We start from the raw sequence: 19594 nt of genomic DNA, 5'->3' as shown, positions 1-19594 counted from the left end.
ATTATGTGGCAGATGAGGCACTGAGGTGTATGGATCACTATGTGGCAGCTGAGGCACTGAGGTGTACGGATCATTATGTGGCAGATGAGGCACTGAGGTATATGAATCATTATGTGGCAGATGAGGCACTGAGGTGTATGGATCACTATGTGGCAGATGAGGGTTAGGGTTAGGGTTTGGGGTTAGGGGTTAGGGTTAGGGTTAGGGTAGGTGTTAGGAGTTAGGGTTAGGGGTTAGGGTTAGGGTCACTATGTGTCAGATGAGGCACTGAGGTGTACGAATCACTATGTGGCAGATGAGGCACTGAGGTGTATGGATCACTATGTGGCAGATGAGGCACTGAGGTATATGAATCATTATGTGGCAGATGAGGCACTGAGGTGTATGGATCACTATGTGGCAGATGAGGGTTAGGGTTAGGGTTTGGGGTTAGGGGTTAGGGTTAGGGTTAGCGTTAGGGTATAGGGGTAGGTGAATGTATCACTATGTGGCAGATGAGGCACTGAGGTGTATGGATCACTATGTGGCAGATGAGACACTGAGGTGTATGGATCACTATGTGGCAGATGAGGCACTGAGGTGTATGGATCACTATGTGGCAGATGAGGCACTGAGGTGTATGGATCACTATGTGGCAGATGAGGCACTGAGGTGTACGGATCATTATGTGGCAGATGAGGCACTGAGGTGTATGGATCATTATGTGGCAGATGAGGCACTGAGGTGTATGGATCACTGTGGCAGATGAGGCACTGAGGTGTATGGATGACTATGTGGCAGATTAGGGTTAGGGTTAGGGTTAGGGTGAGGATGAGGGTGAGGGTGAGGGTTAGGGTGAGGGTGAGGGTTAGGGTGAGGGGGAGGGTTAAGGTGAGGGTGAGGGTTCGGATTAGGGTTAGGGTTCGGGTCACTATGTGTCAGATGAGGCACTGAGGTGTATGGGTCAATATGTGGCTGATGAGACACTGAGGTGTATTGATCACTATGTGGCAGATGAGGTACTGAGGTGTACGGATCATTATGTGGCAGATGAGGCACTGAGGTGTATGGATCATTATGTGGCAGATGAGGCACTGAGGTGTATGGATCACTATGTGGCTGATGAGGCTCTGAGGTGTATGGATCATTATGTGGCAGATGAGGCACTGAGGTATATTGATCACTATGAGGCACAAGTACATGGATCACTATGAGGTAGATTAGGCACTGAGGTGTACGGATCACTATGTGGCAGATGAGGGTTATGGTCAGGGTCAGGGTCAGGGTTAGGGTTTGGGTCACTATGTGTCAGATGAGGCACTGAGGTGTACGGATCACTATGTGGCAGATGAGGCACTGAGGTGTATGGATCACTATGTGGCAGATGAGGCACTGAGGTGTACGGATCATTATGTGGCAGATGAGGCACTAAGGTGTATGGATCATTATGTGGCAGATGAGGCACTGAGGTATATTGATCACTATGAGGCACAAGTACATGGATCACTATGTGGTAGATTAGGTACCGAGGTGTATGGATCACTATGTGGCAGATGAGACACTGAGGTGTATGGATCATTATGTGGCAGATGAGACACTGAGGTGTATGGATCACTATGTGGCTGATGAGGCTCTGAGGTGTATGGATCATTAGGGTTGACTGCATCACCAATGAGACGGACTCAGTGCTACAGGACCCCTGCAGACTCTGCCCACTCCGGACTGCTTCTGCACCTTTTCTACCCTTCATTAGAAGTGTGGTTTTGACAAAGACCAGCCTTGGTCGAAACGTTAATCGTAACTTAAAGTATCCGTCATTTTCTCTGAACACTAATAAGCATTTGGTGATGCCTGTACTAATAATAAAAAATACAACTTTCACGTAAAAATCTGCAAGTCTTGAGTGTGCGGCTGTTTTTTCTATAGACACTGGATCATTATGTGGCAGATGAGGCACTGAGGTATATTGATCACTATGAGGCACAAGTACATGGATCACTATGTGGTAGATTAGGCACTGAGGTGTACAGATCACTATGTGTCAGATGAGGCACTGAGGTGTATGGATCACTATGTGGCAGATGAGGCACTGAGGTGTATGGATCACTATGTGGCATCTGAGGCACTGAGGTGTATGGATCACTATGTGGCAGATGAGGCACTGAGGTGTATGGATCATTATGTGACAGATGAGGCACTGAGGTGTATGGATCACTATGTGGCAGCTGAGGCACTGAGGTGTACGGATCATTATGTGGCAGATGAGGCACTGAGGTGTATGGATCATTATGTGGCAGATGAGGCACTGAGGAGTATGGATCACTATTTGGCAGCTGAGGCACTGAGGTGTACGGATCATTATGTGGCAGATGAGGCACTGAGGTGTATGGATCATTATGTGGCAGATGAGGCACTGAGGTGTATGGATCACTATGTGGCAGATGAGGGTTAGGGTTAGGGGTTAGGGGTTAGGGTTAGGGTTAGGGTTAGGGTAGGGGTTAGGGGTTAGGGTTAGGGGTTAGGGTTAGGGTTAAGGTCACTATATGTCAGATGAGGCACTGAGGTGTACGGATCACTATGTGGCAGATGAGGCACTGAGGTGTATGGATCACTATGTGGCAGATGAGGCACTGAGGTGTACGGATCATTATGTGGCAGATGAGGCACTGAGGTATATGGATCATTATGTGGCAGATGAGGCACTGAGGTGTATGGATCACTATGTGGCAGATGAGGGTTAGGGTTAGGGTTTGGGGTTAGGGGTTAGGGTTTGTGTTAGGGTAGGGGTTAGGGGTTAGGGTTAGGGGTTAGGGTTAGGGTCACTATGTGTCAGATGAGGCACTGAGGTGTACGAATCACTATGTGGCAGATGAGGCACTGAGGTGTATGGATCACTATGTGGCAGATGAGGCACTGAGGTGTACGGATCATTATGTGGCAGATGAGGCACTGAGGTGTATGGATCATTATGTGGCAGATGAGGCACTGAGGTGTATGGATCACTATGTGGCAGATGAGGGTTAGGGTTACGGTTAGGGTTAGGGTTAGGGTTAGGGGTTAGGGTTAGGGTATAGGGGTAGGTGAATGGATCATTATGTGGCAGATGAGGCACTGAGGTGTATGGATCATTATGTGGCAGATGAGGCACTGAGGTGTATGGATCACTATGTGGCAGATGAGGCACTGAGGTGTATGGATCACTATGTGGCAGATGAGGCACTGAGGTGTACGGATCATTATGTGGCAGATGAGGCACTGAGGTGTATGGATCATTATGTGGCAGATGAGGCACTGAGGTGTATGGATCACTATGTGGCAGATGAGGGTTAGGGTTACGGTTAGGGTTAGGGGTTAGGGTTAGGTTTAGGGTATAGGGTTAGGTGTATGGATCACTATGTGGCAGATGAGGCACTGAGGTGTATGGATCACTATGTGGCTGATGAGGCTCTGAGGTGTATGGATCATTATGTGGCAGATGAGGCACTGAGGTATATTGATCACTATGAGGCACAAGTACATGGATCACTATGAGGTAGATTAGGCACTGAGGTGTACGGATCACTATGTGGCAGATGAGGGTTATGGTCAGGGTCAGGGTCAGGGTTAGGGTTTGGGTCACTATGTGTCAGATGAGGCACTGAGGTGTACGGATCACTATGTGGCAGATGAGGCACTGAGGTGTATGGATCACTATGTGGCAGATGAGGCACTGAGGTGTACGGATCATTATGTGGCAGATGAGGCACTGAGGTGTATGGATCATTATGTGGCAGATGAGGCACTGAGGTATATTGATCACTATGAGGCACAAGTACATGGATCACTATGTGGTAGATTAGGTACCGAGGTTTATGGATCACTATGTGGCAGATGAGGCACTGAGGTGTATGGATCACTATGTGGCTGATGAGGCTCTGAGGTGTATGGATCATTAGGGTTGACTGCATCACCAATGAGACGGACTCAGTGCTACAGGACCCCTGCAGACTCTGCCCACTCCGGACTGCTTCTGCACCTTTTCTACCCTTCATTAGAAGTGTGGTTTTGACAAAGACCAGCCTTGGTCGAAACGTTAATCGTAACTTAAAATATCCGTCATTTTCTCTGAACACTAATAAGCATTTGGTGATGCCTGTACTAATAATAAAAAATACAACTTTCACGTAAAAATCTGCAAGTCTTGAGTGTGCGGCTGTTTTTTCTATAGACACTGGATCATTATGTGGCAGATGAGGCACTGAGGTATATTGATCACTATGAGGCACAAGTACATGGATCACTATGTGGTAGATTAGGCACTGAGGTGTACGGATCACTATGTGGCAGATGAGGGTTATGGTCAGGGTCAGGGTCAGGGTTAGGGTTCGGGTCACTATGTGTCAGATGAGGCACTGAGGTGTATGGATCACTATGTGGCAGATGAGGCACTGAGGTGTATGGATCACTATGTGGCAGATAAGGCACTGAGGTGTATGGATCATTATGTGGCAGATGAGGCACTGAGGTGTATGGATCACTATGTGGCAGCTGAGGCACTGAGGTGTATGGATCACTATGTGGCAGATGAGGCACTGAGGTGTATGGATCATTATGTGACAGATGAGGCACTGAGGTGTATGGATCACTATGTGGCAGCTGAGGCACTGAGGTGTACGGATCATTATGTGGCAGATGAGGCACTGAGGTGTATGGATCATTATGTGGCAGATGAGGGTCTGAGGAGTATGGATCACTATTTGGCAGCTGAGGCACTGAGGTGTACGGATCATTATGTGGCAGATGAGGCACTGAGGTGTATGGATCATTATGTGGCAGATGAGGCACTGAGGTGTATGGATCACTATGTGGCAGATGAGGGTTAGGGTTAGGGGTTAGGGGTTAGGGTTAGGGTTAGGGTAGGGGTTAGGGGTTAGGGTTAGGGGTTAGGGTTAGGGTTAGGGTCACTATATGTCAGATGAGGCACTGAGGTGTACGGATCACTATGTGGCAGATGAGGCACTGAGGTGTATGGATCACTATGTGGCAGATGAGGCACTGAGGTGTACGGATCATTATGTGGCAGATGAGGCACTGAGGTATATGGATCATTATGTGGCAGATGAGGCACTGAGGTGTATGGATCACTATGTGGCAGATGAGGGTTAGGGTTAGGGTTTGGGGTTAGGGGTTAGGGTTAGGGTTAGGGTAGGGGTTAGGGGTTAGGGTTAGGGGTTAGGGTTAGGGTCACTATGTGTCAGATGAGGCACTGAGGTGTACGAATCACTATGTGGCAGATGAGGCACTGAGGTGTATGGATCACTATGTGGCAGATGAGGCACTGAGGTGTACGGATCATTATGTGGCAGATGAGGCACTGAGGTGTATGGATCATTATGTGGCAGATGAGGCACTGAGGTGTATGGATCACTATGTGGCAGATGAGGGTTAGGGTTACGGTTAGGGTTAGGGTTAGGGGTTAGGGTTAGGGTTAGGGTATAGGGGTAGGTGAATGGATCACTATGTGGCAGATGAGGCACTGAGGTGTATGGATCATTATGTGGCAGATGAGGCACTGAGGTGTATGGATCACTATGTGGCAGATGAGGGTTAGGGTTAGGGGTTAGGGGTTAGGGTTAGGGTTAGGGTTAGGGTAGGGGTTAGGGGTTAGGGTTAGGGTCACTATATGTCAGATGAGGCACTGAGGTGTACGGATCACTATGTGGCAGATGAGGCACTGAGGTGTATGGATCACTATGTGGCAGATGAGGCACTGAGGTGTACGGATCATTATGTGGCAGATGAGGCACTGAGGTGTATGGATCATTATGTGGCAGATGAGGCACTGAGGTGTATGGATCACTATGTGGCAGATGAGGGTTTGGGTTACGGTTAGGGTTAGGGTTAGGGGTTAGGGTTAGGGTTAGGGTATAGGGGTAGGTGAATGGATCACTATGTGGCAGATGAGTCACTGAGGTGTATGGATCACTATGTGGCAGATGAGACACTGAGGTGTATGGATCACTATGTGGCAGATGAGGCACTGAGGTGTATGGATCACTATGTGGCAGATGAGGGTTAGGGTTACGGTTAGGGTTAGGGTTAGGGGTTAGGGTTAGGGTTAGGGTATAGGGGTAGGTGAATGGATCACTATGTGGCAGATGAGGCACTGAGGTGTATGGATCATTATGTGGCAGATGAGGCACTGAGGTGTATGGATCACTATGTGGCAGATGAGGGTTAGGGTTAGGGGTTAGGGGTTAGGGTTAGGGTTAGGGTTAGGGTTAGGGTAGGGGTTAGGGGTTAGGGTTAGGGTTAGGGTCACTATATGTCAGATGAGGCACTGAGGTGTACGGATCACTATGTGGCAGATGAGGCACTGAGGTGTATGGATCACTATGTGGCAGATGAGGCACTGAGGTGTACGGATCATTATGTGGCAGATGAGGCACTGAGGTGTATGGATCATTATGTGGCAGATGAGGCACTGAGGTGTATGGATCACTATGTGGCAGATGAGGGTTAGGGTTACGGTTAGGGTTAGGGTTAGGGGTTAGGGTTAGGGTTAGGGTATAGGGGTAGGTGAATGGATCACTATGTGGCAGATGAGGCACTGAGGTGTATGGATCACTATGTGGCAGATGAGACACTGAGGTGTATGGATCACTATGTGGCAGATGAGGCACTGAGGTGTATGGATCACTATGTGGCAGATGAGGCACTGAGGTGTATGGATCACTATGTGGCAGATGAGGCACTGAGGTGTATGGATCACTGTGGCAGATGAGACACTAAGGTGTATGGATCACTATGTGGCAGATTAGGGTTAGGGTTAGGGTTAGGGTGAGGATGAGGGTGAGGGTTAGGGTGAGGGTGAGGGTTAGGGTGAGGGGGAGGGTTAAGGTGAGGGTGAGGGTTCGGATTAGGGTTAGGGTTCGGGTCACTATGTGTCAGATGAGGCACTGAGGTGTATGGGTCAATATGTGGCTGATGAGACACTGAGGTGTATTGATCACTATGTGGCAGATGAGGCACTGAGGTGTACGGATCATTATGTGGCAGATGAGGCACTGAGGTGTATGGATCATTATGTGGCAGATGAGGCACTGAGGTGTATGGATCACTATGTGGCTGATGAGGCTCTGAGGTGTATGGATCATTATGTGGCAGATGAGGCACTGAGGTATATTGATCACTATGAGGCACAAGTACATGGATCACTATGAGGTAGATTAGGCACTGAGGTGTACGGATCACTATGTGGCAGATGAGGGTTATGGTCAGGGTCAGGGTCAGGGTTAGGGTTTGGGTCACTATGTGTCAGATGAGGCACTGAGGTGTACGGATCACTATGTGGCAGATGAGGCACTGAGGTGTATGGATCACTATGTGGCAGATGAGGCACTGAGGTGTACGGATCATTATGTGGCAGATGAGGCACTGAGGTGTATGGATCATTATGTGGCAGATGAGGCACTGAGGTATATTGATCACTATGAGGCACAAGTACATGGATCACTATGTGGTAGATTAGGTACCGAGGTGTATGGATCACTATGTGGCAGATGAGGCACTGAGGTGTATGGATCATTATGTGGCAGATGAGGCACTGAGGTGTATGGATCACTATGTGGCTGATGAGGCTCTGAGGTGTATGGATCACTAGGGTTGACTGCATCACCAATGAGACGGACTCAGTGCTACAGGACCCCTGCAGACTCTGCCCACTCCGGACTGCTTCTGCACCTTTTCTACCCTTCATTAGAAGTGTGGTTTTGACAAAGACCAGCCTTGGTCGAAACGTTAATCGTAACTTAAAGTATCCGTCATTTTCTCTGAACACTAATAAGCATTTGGTGATGCCTGTACTAATAATAAAAAATGCAACTTTCACGTAAAAATCTGCAAGTCTTGAGTGTGCGGCTGTTTTTTCTATAGACACTGGATCATTATGTGGCAGATGAGGCACTGAGGTATATTGATCACTATGAGGCACAAGTACATGGATCACTATGTGGTAGATTAGGCACTGAGGTGTACGGATCACTATGTGGCAGATGAGGCACTGAGGTGTATGGATCACTATGTGGCAGATGAGGCACTGAGGTGTATGGATCATTATGTGGCAGATGAGGCACTGAGGTATATGGATCATTATGTGGCAGATGAGGCACTGAGGTGTATGGATCACTATGTGGCAGATGAGGGTTAGGGTTATGGTTTGGGGTTAGGGGTTAGGGTTAGGGTTAGGGTAGGGGTTAGGGGTTAGGGTTAGGGGTTAGGGTTAGGGGTTAGGGTTAGGGTCACTATGTGTCAGATGAGGCACTGAGGTGTACGAATCACTATGTTGCAGATGAGGCACTGAGGTGTATGGATCACTATGTGGCAGATGAGGCACTGAGGTGTACGGATCATTATGTGGCAGATGAGGCACTGAGGTGTATGGATCATTATGTGGCAGATGAGGCACTGAGGTGTATGGATCACTATGTGGCAGATGAGGGTTAGGGTTACGGTTAGGGTTAGGGTTAGGGGTTAGGGTTAGGGTTAGGGTATAGGGGTAGGTGAATGGATCACTATGTGGCAGATGAGGCACTGAGGTGTATGGATCACTATGTGGCAGATGAGACACTGAGGTGTATGGATCACTATGTGGCAGATGAGGCACTGAGGTGTATGGATCACTATGTGGCAGATGAGGCACTGAGGTGTATGGATCACTATGTGGCAGATGAGGCACTGAGGTGTATGGATCACTGTGGCAGATGAGGCACTGAGGTGCATGGATTACTATGTGGCAGATGAGACACTAAGGTGTATGGATCACTATGTGGCAGATTAGGGTTAGGGTTAGGGTTAGGGTGAGGATGAGGGTGAGGGTTAGGGTGAGGGTGAGGGTTAGGGTGAGGGGGAGGGTTAAGGTGAGGGTGAGGGTTCGGATTAGGGTTAGGGTTCGGGTCACTATGTGTCAGATGAGGCACTGAGGTGTATGGGTCAATATGTGGCTGATGAGACACTGAGGTGTATTGATCACTATGTGGCAGATGAGGCACTGAGGTGTACGGATCATTATGTGGCAGATGAGGCACTGAGGTGTATGGATCATTATGTGGCAGATGAGGCACTGAGGTGTATGGATCACTATGTGGCTGATGAGGCTCTGAGGTGTATGGATCATTATGTGGCAGATGAGGCACTGAGGTATATTGATCACTATGAGGCACAAGTACATGGATCACTATGAGGTAGATTAGGCACTGAGGTGTACGGATCACTATGTGGCAGATGAGGGTTATGGTCAGGGTCAGGGTTAGGGTTTGGGTCACTATGTGTCAGATGAGGCACTGAGGTGTACGAATCACTATGTGGCAGATGAGGCACTGAGGTGTATGGATCACTATGTGGCAGATGAGGCACTGAGGTGTACGGATCATTATGTGGCAGATGAGGCACTGAGGTGTATGGATCTTTATGTGGCAGATGAGGCACTGAGGTGTATGGATCACTATGTGGCAGATGAGGGTTAGGGTTACGGTTAGGGTTAGGGTTAGGGTTAGGGGTTAGGGTTAGGGTATAGGGGTAGGTGAATGGATCACTATGTGGCAGATGAGGCACTGAGGTGTATGGATCACTATGTGGCAGATGAGACACTGAGGTGTATGGATAACTATGTGGCAGATGAGGCACTGAGGTGTATGGATCACTATGTGGCAGATGAGGCACTGAGGTGTATGGATCACTATGTGGCAGATGAGGCACTGAGGTGTATGGATCACTGTGGCAGATGAGGCACTGAGGTGCATGGATTACTATGTGGCAGATGAGACACTAAGGTGTATGGATCACTATGTGGCAGATTAGGGTTAGGGTTAGGGTTAGGGTGAGGATGAGGGTGAGGGTTAGGGTGAGGGTGAGGGTTAGGGTGAGGGGGAGGGTTAAGGTGAGGGTGAGGGTTCGGATTAGGGTTAGGGTTCGGGTCACTATGTGTCAGATGAGGCACTGAGGTGTATGGGTCAATATGTGGCTGATGAGACACTGAGGTGTATTGATCACTATGTGGCAGATGAGGCACTGAGGTGTACGGATCATTATGTGGCAGATGAGGCACTGAGGTGTATGGATCATTATGTGGCAGATGAGGCACTGAGGTGTATGGATCACTATGTGGCAGATGAGGGTTAGGGTTACGGTTAGGGTTAGGGTTAGGGTTAGGGGTTAGGGTTAGGGTATAGGGGTAGGTGAATGGATCACTATGTGGCAGATGAGGCACTGAGGTGTATGGATCATTATGTGGCAGATGAGGCACTGAGGTGTATGGATCACTATGTGGCAGATGAGGCACTGAGGTGTATGGATCACTATGTGGCAGATGAGGCACTGAGGTGTACGGATCATTATGTGGCAGATGAGGCACTGAGGTGTATGGATCATTATGTGGCAGATGAGGCACTGAGGTGTATGGATCACTATGTGGCAGATGAGGGTTAGGGTTACGGTTAGGGTTAGGGGTTAGGGTTAGGGTTAGGGTATAGGGTTAGGTGTATGGATCACTATGTGGCAGATGAGGCACTGAGGTGTATGGATCACTATGTGGCTGATGAGGCTCTGAGGTGTATGGATCATTATGTGGCAGATGAGGCACTGAGGTATATTGATCACTATGAGGCACAAGTACATGGATCACTATGAGGTAGATTAGGCACTGAGGTGTACGGATCACTATGTGGCAGATGAGGGTTATGGTCAGGGTCAGGGTTAGGGTTTGGGTCACTATGTGTCAGATGAGGCACTGAGGTGTACGGATCACTATGTGGCAGATGAGGCACTGAGGTGTATGGATCACTATGTGGCAGATGAGGCACTGAGGTGTACGGATCATTATGTGGCAGATGAGGCACTGAGGTGTATGGATCATTATGTGGCAGATGAGGCACTGAGGTATATTGATCACTATGAGGCACAAGTACATGGATCACTATGTGGTAGATTAGGTACCGAGGTTTATGGATCACTATGTGGCAGATGAGGCACTGAGGTGTATGGATCACTATGTGGCTGATGAGGCTCTGAGGTGTATGGATCATTAGGGTTGACTGCATCACCAATGAGACGGACTCAGTGCTACAGGACCCCTGCAGACTCTGCCCACTCCGGACTGCTTCTGCACCTTTTCTACCCTTCATTAGAAGTGTGGTTTTGACAAAGACCAGCCTTGGTCGAAACGTTAATCGTAACTTAAAATATCCGTCATTTTCTCTGAACACTAATAAGCATTTGGTGATGCCTGTACTAATAATAAAAAATACAACTTTCACGTAAAAATCTGCAAGTCTTGAGTGTGCGGCTGTTTTTTCTATAGACACTGGATCATTATGTGGCAGATGAGGCACTGAGGTATATTGATCACTATGAGGCACAAGTACATGGATCACTATGTGGTAGATTAGGCACTGAGGTGTACGGATCACTATGTGGCAGATGAGGCACTGAGGTGTATGGATCACTATGTGGCAGATGAGGCACTGAGGTGTATGGATCATTATGTGGCAGATGAGGCACTGAGGTATATGGATCATTATGTGGCAGATGAGGCACTGAGGTGTATGGATCACTATGTGGCAGATGAGGGTTAGGGTTATGGTTTGGGGTTAGGGGTTAGGGTTAGGGTTAGGGTAGGGGTTAGGGGTTAGGGTTAGGGGTTAGGGTTAGGGTCACTATGTGTCAGATGAGGCACTGAGGTGTACGAATCACTATGTGGCAGATGAGGCACTGAGGTGTATGGATCACTATGTGGCAGATGAGGCACTGAGGTGTACGGATCATTATGTGGCAGATGAGGCACTGAGGTGTATGGATCATTATGTGGCAGATGAGGCACTGAGGTGTATGGATCACTATGTGGCAGATGAGGGTTAGGGTTACGGTTAGGGTTAGGGTTAGGGGTTAGGGTTAGGGTTAGGGTATAGGGGTAGGTGAATGGATCACTATGTGGCAGATGAGGCACTGAGGTGTATGGATCACTATGTGGCAGATGAGACACTGAGGTGTATGGATCACTATGTGGCAGATGAGGCACTGAGGTGTATGGATCACTATGTGGCAGATGAGGCACTGAGGTGTATGGATCACTATGTGGCAGATGAGGCACTGAGGTGTATGGATCACTGTGGCAGATGAGGCACTGAGGTGCATGGATTACTATGTGGCAGATGAGACACTAAGGTGTATGGATCACTATGTGGCAGATTAGGGTTAGGGTTAGGGTTAGGGTGAGGATGAGGGTGAGGGTTAGGGTGAGGGTGAGGGTTAGGGTGAGGGGGAGGGTTAAGGTGAGGGTGAGGGTTCGGATTAGGGTTAGGGTTCGGGTCACTATGTGTCAGATGAGGCACTGAGGTGTATGGGTCAATATGTGGCTGATGAGACACTGAGGTGTATTGATCACTATGTGGCAGATGAGGCACTGAGGTGTACGGATCATTATGTGGCAGATGAGGCACTGAGGTGTATGGATCATTATGTGGCAGATGAGGCACTGAGGTGTATGGATCACTATGTGGCTGATGAGGCTCTGAGGTGTATGGATCATTATGTGGCAGATGAGGCACTGAGGTATATTGATCACTATGAGGCACAAGTACATGGATCACTATGAGGTAGATTAGGCACTGAGGTGTACGGATCACTATGTGGCAGATGAGGGTTATGGTCAGGGTCAGGGTTAGGGTTTGGGTCACTATGTGTCAGATGAGGCACTGAGGTGTACGAATCACTATGTGGCAGATGAGGCACTGAGGTGTATGGATCACTATGTGGCAGATGAGGCACTGAGGTGTACGGATCATTATGTGGCAGATGAGGCACTGAGGTGTATGGATCTTTATGTGGCAGATGAGGCACTGAGGTGTATGGATCACTATGTGGCAGATGAGGGTTAGGGTTACGGTTAGGGTTAGGGTTAGGGTTAGGGGTTAGGGTTAGGGTATAGGGGTAGGTGAATGGATCACTATGTGGCAGATGAGGCACTGAGGTGTATGGATCACTATGTGGCAGATGAGACACTGAGGTGTATGGATAACTATGTGGCAGATGAGGCACTGAGGTGTATGGATCACTATGTGGCAGATGAGGCACTGAGGTGTATGGATCACTATGTGGCAGATGAGGCACTGAGGTGTATGGATCACTGTGGCAGATGAGGCACTGAGGTGCATGGATTACTATGTGGCAGATGAGACACTAAGGTGTATGGATCACTATGTGGCAGATTAGGGTTAGGGTTAGGGTTAGGGTGAGGATGAGGGTGAGGGTTAGGGTGAGGGTGAGGGTTAGGGTGAGGGGGAGGGTTAAGGTGAGGGTGAGGGTTCGGATTAGGGTTAGGGTTCGGGTCACTATGTGTCAGATGAGGCACTGAGGTGTATGGGTCAATATGTGGCTGATGAGACACTGAGGTGTATTGATCACTATGTGGCAGATGAGGCACTGAGGTGTACGGATCATTATGTGGCAGATGAGGCACTGAGGTGTATGGATCATTATGTGGCAGATGAGGCACTGAGGTGTATGGATCACTATGTGGCAGATGAGGGTTAGGGTTACGGTTAGGGTTAGGGTTAGGGTTAGGGGTTAGGGTTAGGGTATAGGGGTAGGTGAATGGATCACTATGTGGCAGATGAGGCACTGAGGTGTATGGATCATTATGTGGCAGATGAGGCACTGAGGTGTATGGATCACTATGTGGCAGATGAGGCACTGAGGTGTATGGATCACTATGTGGCAGATGAGGCACTGAGGTGTACGGATCATTATGTGGCAGATGAGGCACTGAGGTGTATGGATCATTATGTGGCAGATGAGGCACTGAGGTGTATGGATCACTATGTGGCAGATGAGGGTTAGGGTTACGGTTAGGGTTAGGGGTTAGGGTTAGGGTTAGGGTATAGGGTTAGGTGTATGGATCACTATGTGGCAGATGAGGCACTGAGGTGTATGGATCACTATGTGGCTGATGAGGCTCTGAGGTGTATGGATCATTATGTGGCAGATGAGGCACTGAGGTATATTGATCACTATGAGGCACAAGTACATGGATCACTATGAGGTAGATTAGGCACTGAGGTGTACGGATCACTATGTGGCAGATGAGGGTTATGGTCAGGGTCAGGGTTAGGGTTTGGGTCACTATGTGTCAGATGAGGCACTGAGGTGTACGGATCACTATGTGGCAGATGAGGCACTGAGGTGTATGGATCACTATGTGGCAGATGAGGCACTGAGGTGTACGGATCATTATGTGGCAGATGAGGCACTGAGGTGTATGGATCATTATGTGGCAGATGAGGCACTGAGGTATATTGATCACTATGAGGCACAAGTACATGGATCACTATGTGGTAGATTAGGTACCGAGGTTTATGGATCACTATGTGGCAGATGAGGCACTGAGGTGTATGGATCACTATGTGGCTGATGAGGCTCTGAGGTGTATGGATCATTAGGGTTGACTGCATCACCAATGAGACGGACTCAGTGCTACAGGACCCCTGCAGACTCTGCCCACTCCGGACTGCTTCTGCACCTTTTCTACCCTTCATTAGAAGTGTGGTTTTGACAAAGACCAGCCTTGGTCGAAACGTTAATCGTAACTTAAAATATCCGTCATTTTCTCTGAACACTAATAAGCATTTGGTGATGCCTGTACTAATAATAAAAAATACAACTTTCACGTAAAAATCTGCAAGTCTTGAGTGTGCGGCTGTTTTTTCTATAGACACTGGATCATTATGTGGCAGATGAGGCACTGAGGTATATTGATCACTATGAGGCACAAGTACATGGATCACTATGTGGTAGATTAGGCACTGAGGTGTACGGATCACTATGTGGCAGATGAGGGTTATGGTCAGGGTCAGGGTCAGGGTTAGGGTTCGGGTCACTATGTGTCAGATGAGGCACTGAGGTGTATGGATCACTATGTGGCAGATGAGGCACTGAGGTGTATGGATCACTATGTGGCAGATAAGGCACTGAGGTGTATGGATCATTATGTGGCAGATGAGGCACTGGGGTGTATGGATCACTATGTGGCAGCTGAGGCACTGAGGTGTATGGATCACTATGTGGCAGATGAGGCACTGAGGTGTATGGATCATTATGTGACAGATGAGGCACTGAGGTGTATGGATCACTATGTGGCAGCTGAGGCACTGAGGTGTACGGATCATTATGTGGCAGATGAGGCACTGAGGTGTATGGATCATTATGTGGCAGATGAGGGTCTGAGGAGTATGGATCACTATTTGGCAGCTGAGGCACTGAGGTGTATGGATCATTATGTGGCAGATGAGGCACTGAGGTGTATGGATCATTATGTGGCAGATGAGGCACTGAGGTGTATGGATCACTATGTGGCAGATGAGGGTTAGGGTTAGGGGTTAGGGTTAGGGTTAGGGTAGGGGTTAGGGGTTAGGGTTAGGGGTTAGGGTTAGGGTTAGGGTCACTATATGTCAGATGAGGCACTGAGGTGTACGGATCACTATGTGGCAGATGAGGCACTGAGGTGTATGGATCACTATGTGGCAGATGAGGCACTGAGGTGTACGGATCATTATGTGGCAGATGAGGCACTGAGGTATATGGATCATTATGTGGCAGATGAGGCACTGAGGTGTATGGATCACTATGTGGCAGATGAGGGTTAGGGTTAGGGTTTGGGGTTAGGGGTTAGGGTTAGGGTAGGGGTTAGGGGTTAGGGTTAGGGGTTAGGGTTAGGGTCACTATGTGTCAGATGAGGCACTGAGGTGTACGAATCACTATGTGGCAGATGAGGCACTGAGGTGTATGGATCACTATGTGGCAGATGAGGCACTGAGGTGTACGAATCATTATGTGGCAGATGAGGCACTGAGGTGTATGGATCATTATGTGGCAGATGAGGCACTGAGGTGTATGGATCACTATGTGGCAGATGAGGGTTAGGGTTACGGTTAGGGTTAGGGTTAGGGTTAGGGGTTAGGGTTAGGGTTAGGGTATAGGGGTAGGTGAATGGATCACTATGTGGCAGATGAGGCACTGAGGTGTATGGATCATTATGTGGCAGATGAGGCACTGAGGTGTATGGATCACTATGTGGCAGATGAGGGTTAGGGTTAGGGGTTAGGGGTTAGGGTTAGGGTTAGGGTTAGGGTAGGGGTTAGGGGTTAGGGTTAGGGTCACTATATGTCAGATGAGGCACTGAGGTGTATGGATCACTATGTGGCAGATGAGGCACTGAGGTGTATGGATCACTATGTGGCAGATGAGGCACTGAGGTGTACGGATCATTATGTGGCAGATGAGGCACTGAGGTGTATGGATCATTATGTGGCAGATGAGGCACTGAGGTGTATGGATCACTATGTGGCAGATGAGGGTTAGGGTTACGGTTAGGGTTAGGGTTAGGGGTTAGGGTTAGGGTTAGGGTATAGGGGTAGGTGAATGGATCACTATGTGGCAGATGAGGCACTGAGGTGTATGGATCACTATGTGGCAGATGAGACACTGAGGTGTATGGATCACTATGTGGCAGATGAGGCACTGAGGTGTATGGATCACTATGTGGCAGATGAGGCACTGAGGTGTATGGATCACTATGTGGCAGATGAGGCACTGAGGTGTATGGATCACTGTGGCAGATGAGACACTAAGGTGTATGGATCACGATGTGGCAGATTAGGGTTAGGGTTAGGGTTAGGGTGAGGATGAGGGTGAGGGTTAGGGTGAGGGTGAGGGTTAGGGTGAGGGGGAGGGTTAAGGTGAGGGTGAGGGTTCGGATTAGGGTTAGGGTTCGGGTCACTATGTGTCAGATGAGGCACTGAGGTGTACGAATCACTATGTGGCAGATGAGGCACTGAGGTGTATGGATCACTATGTGGCAGATGAGGCACTGAGGTGTACGAATCATTATGTGGCAGATGAGGCACTGAGGTGTATGGATCATTATGTGGCAGATGAGGCACTGAGGTGTATGGATCACTATGTGGCAGATGAGGGTTAGGGTTACGGTTAGGGTTAGGGTTAGGGTTAGGGGTTAGGGTTAGGGTTAGGGTATAGGGGTAGGTGAATGGATCACTATGTGGCAGATGAGGCACTGAGGTGTATGGATCATTATGTGGCAGATGAGGCACTGAGGTGTATGGATCACTATGTGGCAGATGAGGGTTAGGGTTAGGGGTTAGGGGTTAGGGTTAGGGTTAGGGTTAGGGTAGGGGTTAGGGGTTAGGGTTAGGGTCACTATATGTCAGATGAGGCACTGAGGTGTATGGATCACTATGTGGCAGATGAGGCACTGAGGTGTATGGATCACTATGTGGCAGATGAGGCACTGAGGTGTACGGATCATTATGTGGCAGATGAGGCACTGAGGTGTATGGATCATTATGTGGCAGATGAGGCACTGAGGTGTATGGATCACTATGTGGCAGATGAGGGTTAGGGTTACGGTTAGGGTTAGGGTTAGGGGTTAGGGTTAGGGTTAGGGTATAGGGGTAGGTGAATGGATCACTATGTGGCAGATGAGGCACTGAGGTGTATGGATCACTATGTGGCAGATGAGACACTGAGGTGTATGGATCACTATGTGGCAGATGAGGCACTGAGGTGTATGGATCACTATGTGGCAGATGAGGCACTGAGGTGTATGGATCACTATGTGGCAGATGAGGCACTGAGGTGTATGGATCACTGTGGCAGATGAGACACTAAGGTGTATGGATCACTATGTGGCAGATTAGGGTTAGGGTTAGGGTTAGGGTGAGGATGAGGGTGAGGGTTAGGGTGAGGGTGAGGGTTAGGGTGAGGGGGAGGGTTAAGGTGAGGGTGAGGGTTCGGATTAGGGTTAGGGTTCGGGTCACTATGTGTCAGATGAGGCACTGAGGTGTATGGGTCAATATGTGGCTGATGAGACACTGATGTGTATTGATCACTATGTGGCAGATGAGGCACTGAGGTGTACGGATCATTATGTGGCAGATGAGGCACTGAGGTGTATGGATCATTATGTGGCAGATGAGGCACTGAGGTGTATGGATCACTATGTGGCAGATGAGGGTTAGGGTTACGGTTAGGGTTAGGGTTAGGGTTAGGGGTTAGGGTTAGGGTATAGGGGTAGGTGAATGGATCACTATGTGGCAGATGAGGCACTGAGGTGTATGGATCATTATGTGGCAGATGAGGCACTGAGGTGTATGGATCACTATGTGGCAGATGAGGCACTGAGGTGTATGGATCACTATGTGGCAGATGAGGCACTGAGGTGTACGGATCATTATGTGGCAGATGAGGCACTGAGGTGTATGGATCATTATGTGGCAGATGAGGCACTGAGGTGTATGGATCACTATGTGGCAGATGAGGGTTAGGGTTACGGTTAGGGTTAGGGGTTAGGGTTAGGGTTAGGGTATAGGGTTAGGTGTATGGATTACTATGTGGCAGATGAGGCACTGAGGTGTATGGATCACTATGTGGCTGATGAGGCTCTGAGGTGTATGGATCATTATGTGGCAGATGAGGCACTGAGGTATATTGATCACTATGAGGCACAAGTACATGGATCACTATGAGGTAGATTAGGCACTGAGGTGTACGGATCACTATGTGGCAGATGAGGGTTATGGTCAGGGTCAGGGTCAGGGTTAGGGTTTGGGTCACTATGTGTCAGATGAGGCACTGAGGTGTACGGATCACTATGTGGCAGATGAGGCACTGAGGTGTATGGATCACTATGTGGCAGATGAGGCACTGAGGTGTACGGATCATTATGTGGCAGATGAGGCACTGAGGTGTATGGATCATTATGTGGCAGATGAGGCACTGAGGTATATTGATCACTATGAGGCACAAGTACATGGATCACTATGTGGTAGATTAGGTACCGAGGTTTATGGATCACTATGTGGCAGATGAGGCACTGAGGTGTATGGATCACTATGTGGCTGATGAGGCTCTGAGGTGTATGGATCATTAGGGTTGACTGCATCACCAATGAGACGGACTCAGTGCTACAGGACCCCTGCAGACTCTGCCCACTCCGGACTGCTTCTGCACCTTTTCTACCCTTCATTAGAAGTGTGGTTTTGACAAAGACCAGCCTTGGTCGAAACGTTAATCGTAACTTAAAATATCCGTCATTTTCTCTGAACACTAATAAGCATTTGGTGATGCCTGTACTAATAATAAAAAATACAACTTTCACGTAAAAATCTGCAAGTCTTGAGTGTGCGGCTGTTTTTTCTATAGACACTGGATCATTATGTGGCAGATGAGGCACTGAGGTATATTGATCACTATGAGGCACAAGTACATGGATCACTATGTGGTAGATTAGGCACTGAGGTGTATGGATCACTATGTGGCAGATGAGGGTTATGGTCAGGGTCAGGGTCAGGGTTAGGATTCGGGTCACTATGTGTCAGATGAGGCACTGAGGTGTATGGATCACTATGTGGCAGATGAGGCACTGAGGTGTATGGAACACTATGTGGCAGATAAGGCACTGAGGTGTATGGATCATTATGTGGCAGATGAGGCACTGAGGTGTATGGATCACTATGTGGCAGCTGAGGCACTGAGGTGTATGGATCACTATGTGGCAGATGAGGCACTG

This window comes from Ranitomeya variabilis, chromosome 3, assembly GCF_051348905.1.
Source record: "Ranitomeya variabilis isolate aRanVar5 chromosome 3, aRanVar5.hap1, whole genome shotgun sequence".
Classification (NCBI taxonomy): domain Eukaryota; kingdom Metazoa; phylum Chordata; class Amphibia; order Anura; family Dendrobatidae; genus Ranitomeya; species Ranitomeya variabilis.
The sequence above is the reverse complement of the archived record's forward strand: the minus strand, read 5'-3'. Positions refer to the sequence as shown.